This window comes from Ostrinia furnacalis, unplaced genomic scaffold, assembly GCF_004193835.3.
Source record: "Ostrinia furnacalis isolate ACB-3 unplaced genomic scaffold, ASM419383v2 OfSCF0038, whole genome shotgun sequence".
NCBI classification, from domain to species: domain Eukaryota; kingdom Metazoa; phylum Arthropoda; class Insecta; order Lepidoptera; family Crambidae; genus Ostrinia; species Ostrinia furnacalis.
The window spans coordinates 130,639-145,038 of record NW_021130277.1 but is presented as its reverse complement, the minus strand read 5'-3'; the positions used below and the strand labels follow the sequence as shown (position 1 = coordinate 145,038).

At 38.6% G+C, this 14,400-nt stretch overlaps 1 protein-coding gene across 1 annotated transcript in view; it reads right to left on the bottom strand.

Annotated features, from left to right (window-relative positions):
* The window catches only part of tkv (serine/threonine receptor kinase thickveins), a 64,979-nt gene that overhangs the window by 5,958 nt on the left and 44,621 nt on the right, over positions 1-14,400 (bottom strand). The window lies entirely within an intron of this gene.

Below are 14,400 nucleotides of genomic sequence, written 5' to 3'. Positions count from 1 at the left end.
GGACGCGACGCGAATCATTGACGCCCGCCACGATAACAACTGTTTACACGATCTAATTGCAAAATATAAACAACTAGCTGTTGGTAAATATCTAACTGAATTCGAGTATCAGTTGATGATGTTGTTGCTCTACAGTAGAGGGATATAAATAGACAACAGAATCAGATGTGACAACAGTATCCGACGAAAATTATATTCCGTGAAAGTAAGCACGACATTTCCACCAATAATTTTCGCAAGGACATAAAATTGGTATCAGTTCTTGAAATCCAACCTGTATTCATGCTGAAGCTTTTTATAGTTTACAGCCTACGCGACTTCCACATGTTATTAAGAGAAACGCAAGTAATAAAACCTTACGATGCTGAACTAATCGCGAAGCTTAATGTGATTATTTTATGAGCAGCTCGTAGGTTTGTATTTTATGGACCTTTCCTTTTCTGGACGATGGATCGGGTGTAATTTTCCCTCCGTGAAAAGTATCCACGCGGACCCTCACTGTGAGAATCGTAATCGTCGATTGCACAAACGGTTTCCCGGTAAGGTGAACTCGGCTCGGTGGTCTTGTCTCTTCGGACCGATTTGGTCATGCATGAGCCCTATCTCGTATTGCAAAAGCGTCGGTCGATCTCTCCGCGGCCGCGGCATATGTTCCTCACGTGCGCACGCCGCGTCCAATTGCCTCGATTCATAACGGTAGTGCCGATTCTACGGCAACATTAATGCATCTCAAGGATCCAGCCAATTGCAGATATTAACTCGGGCACAAACACCAGAATACCTATGCGGGTACGCGCCGAACTGTATTTGAGCGTGACGATTGCCAAATCGTATGTAAATTAGGTTTATAAATTCCAATTACATGCGTAAATAGACGACACACTATTGTTCTTGCTCGTCTGAGCCATCAATTTGCAAATAATTGACATTATTAGGCTTAATGTCATTCATGATTAGCCTCTTGATGGTTCGATTAAGTGAAATTCGGAACGTAAATTCGTGTCACTGTAACGACACGAACCGCTGCTCAGCTTTGAGATAAACATTTTGTCATTTTCCCGTGGGATCGTCAGCGGTGACACTTGAGCGAACCATCAGAAGCTCATCAGTGAGATGGTTATATGATTATCCACAAATCAAATCCTCAGTGAGCATCGGCGTGCAGCCCAGTTCAGTCCAGATAACACTTTCAAACAATGTTTTACATTCAAACGCGCTAGTAATGTTGATATGATCGAGCCGCGAGTCCGCGACACGTGCAACATTTGATTTCGTTTCGCCAAACAGCGCAGATGTTTCTGATATCGATTAATAAATACGAGAATATCGACATCAAGTGTACTGCAACCGCTCACATAAATCGATTTGTTACTGAGATACAAGTAAAAGGGCAATTGATCAAGATGAATTTGATGTAGAACACAGCATCGCACTCCATCTTGTTTTAGATATGAATAAACTGGATCACAGTTCCGTCGGACGAATCAGACGCGATAAAGATAAAAACTCCGAATGGAGAAAGTAACGTGCGAAGAGATTCAAACGAGGATAACGTTTTAAGAGCACTTAGGACGAAGCACAGAGTACGTACATATGTCCCCTTTATCTCGCGAGCGTTTGTCGTGACTCTTGCAATTGGCATTTCGTTCCGATCATGCCGGGGTGAGAGGTCATCATCATAGTACGGCGCACAAGCGCCGGCTATCTAGCGACCTCTCGGATTATCCAACCCGATCGATAAGGTCCCGAGGGGCACGCGCGGGCGCGGGGATAGGGCCAAAGAACATAATTTATTCGGCGGCAGAGTGGCGCGCCTCCGAGGTGCCGGGACACCGCGCGCCCGCGCACCCCGCCTCCTTACGAAACAGGATCCCTATATTTTTTGTGGACCGAGGATTAAGGAGTATCAGGTTAAACGCAGGTTACGTAATAGTTTTTACACACCCTTAATCTTCCAATGACCCATGGGACCGTGTGTTAAATTGTGATGGTTTTTAAAATTACACAGTTCAGTGATATTCTCTGTATATTCGGCGCAAACAGATCCATCTTATTCACCTGAGAGTACCGTTGTTTGTACGATAAGAGGGTCGCAGTGACAATATTTGCGCGCGCGCATGTCTACATAATTACTTTCTTTGACTGATTACATGACTTCTATTATAAAATAACCACAAATTAATAATATCAAAAGTATGTATTTAATTCCATTGAGTACCAATCACGCACCCGAAATTTTCAAATTTCCTAATAATGAAATAAACATTATCAATCACAGTAATTTGTGTAATTTCCAGTTGGCAAACAGGTGAACTGGATAAGTCAAACTGGTCAAAGAAAGCACCTTGCGGAGTTCAATGATTCGTGATAAACGACTGTGTACTCAAGTTGGGACATATCAATATTTACCATGAGTCCAACCGACGCTATCTCGTTACCTGCTATGTGAATTGTTATAGCAACACACTTGTTTACCAAGACCAACACTTGGAATTGGAAATATGTAAACTGCACGTATCACAGACATTGGAGGGAACTGCCAAATGGACTATAGCATAAGAATCACTCTAATAAAAGAGATAATGACCAGAAGGCTAGCAGTACTTCCGAATTGGCCATGGCAGATTGTGATGAGAAAAATAGATTAAAAGCTTTTTAAGTCATTGAAATACATATTGCTATCGCAGATAACTGTACACAAATCAAAAACAAACAAGGTACATATCAATGCAGTGACCTTACCAACGTCCTTGTAATTACTTTATCAAAAGAATGTTGTAGATAATTAAAGTGGTGCAAATTAGTAACCAGATTCCCTAGAAACGCGATTGTTGTTTGTACGTGACAAAAATCACGAATGTCATAATTTTCGAAAGATACCGATCGATCATTAGGAGCGTTTATTAATCAGCGCGCTCCGAACGATGTCCCGATCGTAATTGCAGGAGTTCGTGCAGATTTATGTCCTCAATTAGACTTCCATTTGCCGCGATCTGACAACGAGAATGCCCGATATGGATACCTGTCAGAGTTAATACATTTTACTCATAATTTACTTCGAACGGGGCTTGTCCGGTTTCTGCATTAACATCTTGATAGATTTCTCTCGCATATTCATGACAGTGCGCAATACTATGTGGTAATTAGGAAGGTCTTTAAACGACAGTTAAAGTACAATTTTAGCGAGCAACGCAACTTTCAAAACAACGCTTGGTGGAACATTATCTATAATGAATGAGCCCCGTTCCCCGGAATGTGATCGAGGACACAATAATTGTCAATGTGTACCGAGCAGATAACGGCATTAATGTTACAAGATATAACGTCATTGACTAGTTTTCCCTACGCCAGAGAAATAAATCGTCGTCTATATATAACCGTCGCCAGACAGTAGCAAAATATTCCACCGAGTCATAAAGTGTGCCTAGAGCTGCGCAATTTCAGATAATCTCTTAATCATGACGAGATAATCTTAATTGCAGGGGCGCGGCCGTCGATGTTTTGTGGATGAAAGTGTACTATCAGATGTCGGAGTATCTTGGGGAGATATCGGCGTTGTACTTCGTGTAAGTTGTCACGCGGCAGCGACGCGGCGGCTGCTCGTGACCAAGCCGCACGGAACTTCCGCCGTCCACTCATAAACCAAAACAATATCGTGCTATTACATGAAAATGATAACACGGTAGTTCAGGTGAAATTGGTGAAGCGATACTACGCAGTTAGCTGTATCGAGTGCCTTAACTTATCAATACGCTGATAAGGGATATCTATGCGTAAATGATTGGATTTAAGGATTTGGTTCGAGAGATTACTATAAACGAATTAGAAACTCGATAAACAATGAACTAAATTGATCTTAAACAATAGTACGCAACAAAACCAAATAATAATGCAGATGTAATTAATAACCTGTCAAACAAAGCAAAGATAGATACAGAGATAGTGAATGAAAAGATACAGGTTCAATGGTGGGCGATTATCTTATACGAACATACAAATAAAGTCTGTCAGTCAAAGCTATAGGTGTCAAAGATTTCAATGTTTGTCCAATTGATTGACAATCAAGTTTTAATAGCAAAAACAGTAATGGCATGTAGGCGAACCGGTATTATAAATGGCTTTGTACGAAATATTTGTGTCAAGACTGTAATGCATTAATCTTTGGGCTCGAGTAATTAAAGTCCTGATTTATTAAAAATCCAATCAAGTGGACACTTCAAGTACTGCACTTAGCATTAATTTTGTCGTACTTTTTTGGAAAATAATGTAAAAGGAATTTTGAAAGTAATATTTTGCTACTTTAGTGCTTGAAGTTGTTCGACTAGTTGTTGGCTTGGCGGCCAATGAGTGCTGGTGGGCGATGCCGCGATCGCCGCCTTCTCTTTTGAATTTGCATTTGCTAACTTTAATCTTAGGTATTTCGGAATAAAGACATTTGTATTAGGCGATTACTCAGGCGCTTAATTTGTTTATAACAAAACTTATGTTAATATAATAAATTAATAACAATCCGGATAGACATATTTTAATAAGCTAAGATTATTAATTGCAGCAACATAAACTATAGAAGTAAAAAAAATATTTTGCTATTTGTTCATAATTTGCCTCAACCAACTAAGAAAATCAAAACAATAGCGGAGTTCTGCGCAAAATTTCTCGAAACTGAAGCCATAACATGATTTGTGGAACCATGTCTGCTGACGGGTCTACACGGCGAGATGGCCACAGCCCAACACGACACGTGACGCCCACGAGAGCCGCTAGAGCCTCGGGCTCGGAACTTATGGACGCGACGACGTCTCTCGGGTCATAAGCTAATGAACGCTAGACCAATCCCACGCCGCAATTAAATAAACCAAATAGCACTTATGCAAATACCCGCAATTCCATTTTGCATGAAATATGTTTAGCCGAACCATGTGAACGTTAATTTTGGTTGCAATTTGAATTGCATTACTGGAACACTTGACCAATGGGACTAATTCATCACAAGCGGAACTACAATTTTGCAATGTCGTCCCACACGGGCTCTTCACAGTTTCATATACAAGAGATTTGAAATGGCTTGTATATTTAAATAATAAGTGGTCGATGTTTCATTTCAACGTTAACATGTAAGAGCTTATCCAGATCGTTAATATCACCCACTCGAGTGAAACAATAATCATGAACATTACCAACAATAAGGACTTAATATTCCAGTATTCCGTTTGCAGAAATATCTGTTTGATTGAAGTTGAATATTCTTGGCTAGAGTTCAGTTCTATTATGATCATTAAAAAGATTCCAGCATTAATTCTTTTTACGATTTTGGGTTTAACAATTTGGTCAGTATTTGACAATGGTTTTCATCGTCATTTTATACGAGAAACTTTTTAAAATGCTAATTTCGATAGCCACGATAAAGATAATTTATATTAATACTTAGGCTCGTGCTCAATCGACGATCCAACACTCACCGGTCAAGAGCCAATAACCATCGATCAATGGTGAGTTTTCACCAAGATTTCGGTGTTTCCGTTAAAGTTGCCATTGTATATCACTGGCCTTAATCGCCTGTTGGATTGCCGTGTGGTCTCTGGTTAAGTGTTCTCGGATGATGTCGCGATGGGTTGTCGCGCGACACCGGTCGTTTGCATGACATAAGGCGTTGCGTGTGTCGGTGGCGATAGTTAGGGCAACATACCACTAAAGCGGAAGCGTAAAATAATATTCTGAACACCGACGAAGACCATTCAACTTCCATCATTTTTCAGTAAAAGTTATGTAGACTTTTTAAATACTGCTTCTGAAGAAAATTTAGACCCGTAAACTCTACATTTATCGACGTCGCACTCTCGGGAAATTAGAATTAACAACAAAGGTTCTCTCAGTGAGCTTATTGGACTTTAATACTGCGCTTTTCAACTTGATGTCATTCGCTGCCAGTGTCATATAGCTTTAATCCAGAAAAATGTACAATTCAAACGATCAGAAGCGTGGGCACGCGACGCACCTTTGACCGGCGCGTGGGCACCATAACGGTGGAATTGTGCAACATAAAAATATCATCACAAATTATGCCGATGATATGAATTCTCCAAATTAATATGGAAATATTGATACAATTCTAACTATATCTTACGTATCATAAATAAGGTCTGATCGGATTTGGATGCGATATGTCGAAACGATGAAAAGCGCCTAATGAATTGAATTGATGAGCCGGGCTTATAATAAAATATTTGACGATTCATTAATGAACTGAATCAATATTGGCATATTATGCGCAGGAGATTAAATAAACATGTCAATGAGGAAGGCTTAGCTGAATGCTAATTGTTAAAAATCTACAACATTTCTTAATAAAAACAAAAGTGAGGGCTTCAAGAAACAAAATGTTATGAAAATTTACTTTAAGGATAATGAAAGTCTACATATCTAAAAGAAATTATGGCTTTGAAACGTAACGAAGCTCGTAAAAAAATGAAAAATACTTAATAAACAACGCCCACAGCGCCAGTTTGAGCTAATCATCTCGAATCTAACGTTCTTTCCCCATATGAGCGAGGTAGAAGGCGCAAACCAATCTATTAGCCAGATATGATGACCCGTTTGATGTTTTAATGGCACCGCTAGACTTCGCGACTTTTTGTAAGAGCGTATACAGATTGTGCGTTTTTATACGTGGAGAAGAAATTTTGAGATACATCTACTCCAATGTATTAGGTTGTTGCAGTATTGAAAAAATTACAGGAGTCTTATCTCTGAGATTTTACGTGGAGTTAGGCCGCTTGAAGCAGTCAGGGTCGACAGCTTCAAGCTGCGACTGCACAGTGAACTGCAGAGTTCTATGGACGCACATACACGAACCGCTCGAGCAGTTGCAACTGATTCGGGCGGTCGACAGCTTGAAGCTGTCGACCCTGCTGCTTCAAACGGTCCGTGTATTGCCGGCCTACTGAAAAGAAGAGCTTTATTGAGAGAAAGCATTTTAAGTGCTTTTTTTAATCATAATAAAAAATCTACGGGTTTGTTTGACTCTGAAAGAAAAAAGAAATCTAGAGAATGTTAGTAAGAAAAATATTGATAATATGACATTTATGGCAAACAGTACAAAATTGTTGAACTGTTGTTATGATATTATTATAAGCACCGAAGAAAAACTCAATGTGTAAACACCTTAACGCGGCCAAAACACATTAACTGACCCTGGCTCGCGACACCCATTACTATCATAATTTAACATAATGCTGTCGCAAAAAGAAACGGTGAAATCTAATTTTAAAGTCGTAGAGAAAATATTCCAATAAATTCCGATATTTATAATCATAATTGTACTCCTACTCAGAAAATTTATCAGTTTCTTTGTTATGAAAGTCAGTATTTTATTTTAAGCGATACAGCTATAGGTTAATAAAATTTTATGTGTACTCTAACCACAGAGTAAATACTCATACCACGTACTCTACCAGAATATTTAAAAGCTTTTCATGGCTAATGTGTTCACTAAACAAACGAGTGAAATAAGCACCTCATACTTTTTGTGTAAAATAATACGAGCAAACGGAAAAACACACTTCAATAAACAAATCCGTAACATGATATTCTTCATGAAAGGATCACTCGATCGGGCTCGAAGGACAAAAACATGGCGACGGCCACGGATTTGTCGCGGCGACCAATTTTAGCTTTTTTATTGTGAAACTCAAGACTTCGGTTGACAACTGCGGCGTGGTCAACCTTGCTGTAACTCGTTTGTAATAGACACCGCACGTTACAAAACAGAAATCATCCAAGAAAAATATCATAACCAGTAATTATCATATCGATTTCTACGTGTTAACAATGATCAATTTACATTTAAATTAATTCTGAGATACGACAGGAAACCCTATTTACTTCAATGTTCATATAACGCGTATTTAATAGGAAGGTAGGTAGCTATAAATGAAGTCGTTGCAGCTATAAAGAAAAGATATTAATAAACATTGATAGTAACAATAACAACAGAATTCGGTCGTTATGATGAGTAAATAAAATTGTTTCCTAGTGTACTGTTATCATTACGATACGATGTCTGGCATGAAGTGGGCACACGTGTAGCACAGTATCTCGCTTTACTTTTTAATCGTATTGCTATTCTTATTTCTTGTCAGTTTAAGCCATTAACCTATAAGTTTACGTCACTGTAAATAAGAGGTCCTTAAAAATACGCTTCTTTAAAAAAATCCTTTTTTATTTTTATGCGCAATGTAAATAGCAAGAGGAGCAATTTTTCAAAAATGTTTGATGACGACGATGCCAATGACAAATATGTTATTGATTGTCAGCACAATTTGTCTGCATACTCCAAGTAGTTGTAGAGCTTTGCGCTGCATATTCTAAGACCGGTAGGTAAATAATCTGATGTTTTTAGAAACGAGTCAAAGAGCCTATTAGTCACTGCTGTATCCACAGACAATAAGGAAGTGGGAACAACGGCCACTCGTCAGACGCCAACGCCGAGCCAAGAGGCTATTCAGATGAGAGCGAGCACGATACGGCTGATCGGCAGATTGCGGTAGAAAGTCGCCCACGCGTGGCGAAAGGTCACCGCCCACACCCCCGCGATCACCGTTGTGAAATACGAGAATGAGGTGCACGAGCAATTACCGCCGTAATTGATGATCATTGCGAAATGATGCGGAGGAGGCCCCGGCTGCAGCCATTAGCGATGCAACCGGAGAGGCCGGGCCGTCCAAGCAATAGACGCCCTCACAATACACCGATATTAAAAACTTACGCCGATGATGGACTTTAAAAAAGCGATCAATCAAAACTTGATTAGCATCAGCCGCGGGGGCTAGGAAACATTAGCGTCGATAAGGTCCCTCATCATTTCAGCAACGTAAAATTGATGAGAGAAACCTGCCTCGTATCATTATAGGCTTTCAAATGGCTATACTCGATAAACGTTAATATGCTGTTTTATCACTCGCAACACACGTGATACAGGAAGAGCATTATATTAAGTGCCTCATAAAAATCCACGGAGATATGAATATATAAAGCGTTCATTCTTTCGCTGACTAAAATAGTTTTAATCAGAAGTCGTAAAGATGTGAAATCGGTAGAAAATAAAGAATACAACAGTTTTCTTTTATAACTGTATATCGGAAGATACATTTGGCGGCGCGTGCCGGCCGGGTCATAGGTGGGCGATCGACTTTATCTCCCGAGACCACACTAAATTAATATTTGACGACACCCACGTACCAAATGTGGATGAAACACGACTCGAACGTATAGTCTTTCCATTCATAAATATTAATAAAAACCTCTTAGAAATTGAGAGGTCAATAGATTTTATATTTCAAAATATCTGTTGGAAAATACAAAACCTCGCACGCAATACAGTTATCAATGAGGTTACAACTTGGTCTGTGTTTATGAATGAAAATTGCGCTAATCGGTTCCATTACAATTATTTTATTACACACTTAAGAAGAGAACTTTCCACGTGCAAATTATTATGATTATTCATAGCAAATGCTGCGATAAGCGGGGGTTAAGAGTGCAGTTAACCCTGCTAATATGGATACGGACTCACAGTTAGGTGATTGTATCGTAATTGGTCTCAAAGTTCGACGTATAATAAAAAACTATTCAGCGCTATCATAAGGCTTATCACGATGCCGGCACGTGCTTTCTATAATTAAGTTCTCTGATATGTTCCCTTAAAATAACATCACAAAATATTCAGTACTTTGTTTGAAAGTTGAATGAAATCAAAAGTACCTAATTGAATTGCCGTTTTAAGGTACAAAAATCTTCTTCCCGATTGTCGAGTAATTGCTACTAAATAAACTTCTAATGGATATTCCAAGAAAATCTATAAAGGAAATATAGAGTCATAATTTAATCACATTTGTGTATGGGATTGCAAGATTTACTGCGCATTTAGCAAAGCATATTTGCAGCAAACACCGCTAGTGCACTTTAGCAGGATCTGTAAATTACTATTTAAGTGCACGTAGAACACAAAGTATTGTCGCGAGGCGAGGGTTCACGTCCACGAGCGGTGTAATCTCAACGGTACATCGTTGTTCAGCTCGAAGCAGCATTGTTGCAACCCCGCTGACACGGCGACACTCAACAATCTTGATCCCAGCAAACTAACCTCAACTCCTAATGGTATTATAAATGACATTGGGAACTTTTTGCCCCACTTTTCGAAAAGTAGCGGACACAAACGAAACCTATCACAGATGATACATACTAATATCCAATGAATTTCCGTGCATTTTTTTTCTCTCTCTTATATGGGAATATTGAGAAAATGAAGTTTTAATATTTTATTTTATTTTACATTTAGGTAACATTTTTGACGACCTCCGTGGCGGAGAGGTGCACACACCGGTTTTCAAGGTGTGCCGAGCCAATCCTGAGGTCCCGGGTTCGATTCCCGGTCGGGACAATATAGAAAACGATCTTTTCACATTGTCTCTGGTTTGGGTGTGTTGTGGTTCGTCGTTCCCGATTTCCATAACACAAATGCCTTAGCTACTTATTTTGGGTTGGAGTAATATATGAGATGTTGTCTAGTATTAATTTAAGTATTTATAATATTTTATTTATTTATATTATTTTATTTATATTTTTTGTTTATTTATATTATTTTATTTACTTTTATTGGTTACTCTGCAATGCCAAACAACATAACATGTAAAAAAGTAAAAATATCAAATCATTTTAGACAAATATATTTTCAACTTACTCGTCATATCTCAGAATTCCCATATCTCACAACATAGCGCTTTAAGTGAATATACCTACAAGTATAAAGCTTTGAAATAAAATACGTTTCATTTTTGTCCGCCGTGGGGCATTTTCTCATATTAAAGTTCCCAATGTCCTTTGCTTTTGAATAAACCATTAGCGGACTAAAACAGATTTAAAATACACCTCCATCTAACTAAGGACATCGTCTAAATTGTTAATTATGATAATTGGCTGTCAATAATAATAAACGTATCTGAACACCTGCTTCGTCAAACTTGTAATATTGTGAAATAGAAACCAGTTTGCGAATAAAAAGCCGTTCATTCTTAAAGTGCACGTAATTTTTCTGGAGACTCGTCTGTAAGTTATAGCGGATGAAAGTTCGGAGGCGGTAAATGAATGGAGCTCCGAGCGCGGCGTAGATAATCTTGTTACGAAGTTACGAGAGAACGTATATGCAAATACGGGTGTGCAGTGAAGTAAGGGGCACGGGCACCATTGACAGCGGTAACGGGCCAGCCTGGTCTGCCTCGCGCCGTCTGGCCGCGATGAAAGTATTTAATCAAGCGCTATTCGGCCAACTTCATAAAATTTAATTTCAAATCGGAACATGTTCAGCTATAATCATTCCTCATTTCGTATCTTCGACGGCATTTTTAATGGTCGGACGAACAGGTGTTCCGATTTATGATAGCATCTCTTTTATTCCAGTTTCCAATGCAAAAACTATGATAGTGTTTGAATTGGATGTATCTACAAATTAAACACAAGTTGTACCGTTTCCGGCTCATTCACGGCAGTCGTAAAAATAATGTAATAACCTGGGCGAGTCCATCGGTTAACCAGATTGAATCTTTAGATTTGATTCGCTAACGCAACATTTCAACAGTAATTATTCAGCTGAATGCATTCGAGCATGGCATTAGAGATGCCAAACTGTATGATTTATTTACAGCCTTGGCCAAAAGTATTGAGCACCCCCTAAATACTGCTTATACATGATAACTATAAAAGATACTCAAAGATATTTGATAAAAACCTTTCTTTGACAGGTTTTGAAACATAAACTCACGGCACAACGTGCAATAAAACACGTTTCGAGATGTTTAGCTATGATACTGTAGTATTGTTAGTCTTTGAAAAATCATAAAAAATCTTTTTCCGACCTCGCTGCCGAGTTATCAGCTGAAATTAATACGCCGATTTCTGCAAGAACAACTCGCAGAAGACTCCAAGAAGCTGGGCTTAAGGGCTATACAGCCAGAAAGAAGCCATGGCTCTCAGTAAAGACCAAAACAGCTCGTTACGAGTAGGCTTTAAAATACCAAACTTTTACCGAGGAAGATTAGAAAAATATTGTGTGGTCAGATGAATCAAACTTTGAGGTAAGTTAGCCAATATCATGTAATAACAATACGCGACAATAATATTATAAAACTATATTTGTAAAAATAAATATTGGACCGAAAAACACTTAACAAAATTTCGTTACTTTACGATTGTTGGCACACCTGGTGTGACATTTGTCCGTCGTCGAGTAGACGAAGAATTTACCCCGGAGTGTAAGGTACCTACCGTCAAACATGGCGGCGGCAGTGTGATGGTCTGGGGGTGCATGAGCGCCGCAGGAGTTGGGGAAATGTTTGTGTGTGAAGGACGCATGGACTCTACAAAGTACATAAACGTTCTTGAATCCGCACTTCTGCCCTCGTTTACAACACTTTTTGGTGACATCAACATGGAAAGCGTCAAATTCCAGCAGGATAACGCACCTTGTCACAAACGATGGCTTGGTTTAGTGACAATAACATCGAGCTGCTTGAATGGTCTGCCCAGTCACCAGACCTGAACCCCATCGAGCATTTGTGGGGTCTATTGAAGGACAAGGTCCGGCGCCATTGAATAAAAACAAAAGAAGACCTAAAACGTCGCTTGCGGGAAGAGTGGAACGCTTTAACATGTGACGATTGTAATAAATTAGTACAATCTTTACCAAAAATAACTTCTGCAGTAATTAAGGCAAAGGGTGGTCCAACAAAGTATTATTTTTTTGTTGTTAATAAACAATATAAAACTGTTAAAAACTGTTTTGATTCAGACACATGTATAATTCCTTCAAAATTAATAAATATCATGGGTGCTCAATACTTTTGGCCAAGGCTGTACATTGCTTTAAGTTTAATAAAACAGATAGACCGATAAATTAAATTTTATAGTTGCCTTGTATTTGACAAGTCCAAACTTGTCTAATAGGCAAATACGTTTCGGATCGCTCGAATCGATTCAAATCAAATCAAATCAAATCATTTATTTCGCTTGAAAGTGGTACATGTAAGTGATGGTAAAGTAGATTTGAGTAGTATCACACATTTCGCCAGAGAATGGCATGCAAAAATATAAAATTTAAACAATGTCATTTTAAGTAATTATGTCAACAATAAAGTTATTAACATCAACAATATTCGGGTACTGCGTTGTTGTATCGGAAACTAGTTTTGGATAGATAGTCGTGACCTCTTACTTTATCATGTACTAGACGCGTTTTACGGAACTTTCTTTTTATTCATGGGCCAAAGGCTGCGGATCTGTGGATAAGTAGAATCGATTGTGTGGAAGTGGTCCGTAATGTTCGTTGCATAAGCGACGATTCATTGCGGAGACTAGACCAAACACTGGACAAGTACGCGTCAAAACATGATGCAAGTAGAGTTCAAACATTATTGGAAGCGCGCATCTTTAGTATAGAAATTACTTCATCATTTCCCCGCACTCACACACGTGAGCTGTGTGTATGATGGGTGCGCACACGCACGCGCGGCTTCCGGGCGCGTCTGTGAATGACGCGTACGCATGTTTACTACCGCGCTGGGCTGTCGATCATTTCGGTGCGCGGGCTGTTACGTCATTCATTAAAGCTTCAATATCCACCTCAACGGTTGGCAGTTGGCACCATCGAATCAACCTCGCTTCACACGAGTCTATTTTTAATGTATTAGTTCATTCTTGTGTAGGAGTCTTTCTGATAAGGCAAATACTTACAATGCAATGCTACAGACATAAGTGTTGTATTCGGCAATTAATGTTTTAACTGTAATTATGTACCAATCAAATAAAACATAAAGTAATCCAGTATTTCTTGACTAAACCTAGGTGTTATTAATATTTACTTAAACCTGATTTTGAGTGCTTTATTAAAATTCATTTGCAAATTGCAATAGCGTTGCGATTTAATGTTCAAAAGTATAGTTGTTATTTATTAATAGACTAGTTAATAAGAACTCATTTATACATCTTATCAGTAGTGCATAGAGTTGAAAACCTAACGACAAATAACAGAGTCCTAACTGTAATTGCATATCATCGTTATTCCAGTTCTAATTAAATTCGGCGATACTAATCTTAGTTATTTACAGCGGAACACGTTTGTTGCAACTTAGTTGCATAGCAGGTTGCTACAAATTACTGCTTCATCGTATAATTTGTAGGGACTAGCTAAGTTAATCACAGAAATTCAGGGAATCTATTTGAATATTATGTATAACTGGACAATAAATTCAATGATATCTTAAACTTTGTATAGGACCAAATTCAAAATGTAACTTATCTAAGCTCGAATTATTTTGAAAAGCATTGCAGCAAAATTATCGACTAAAGGTT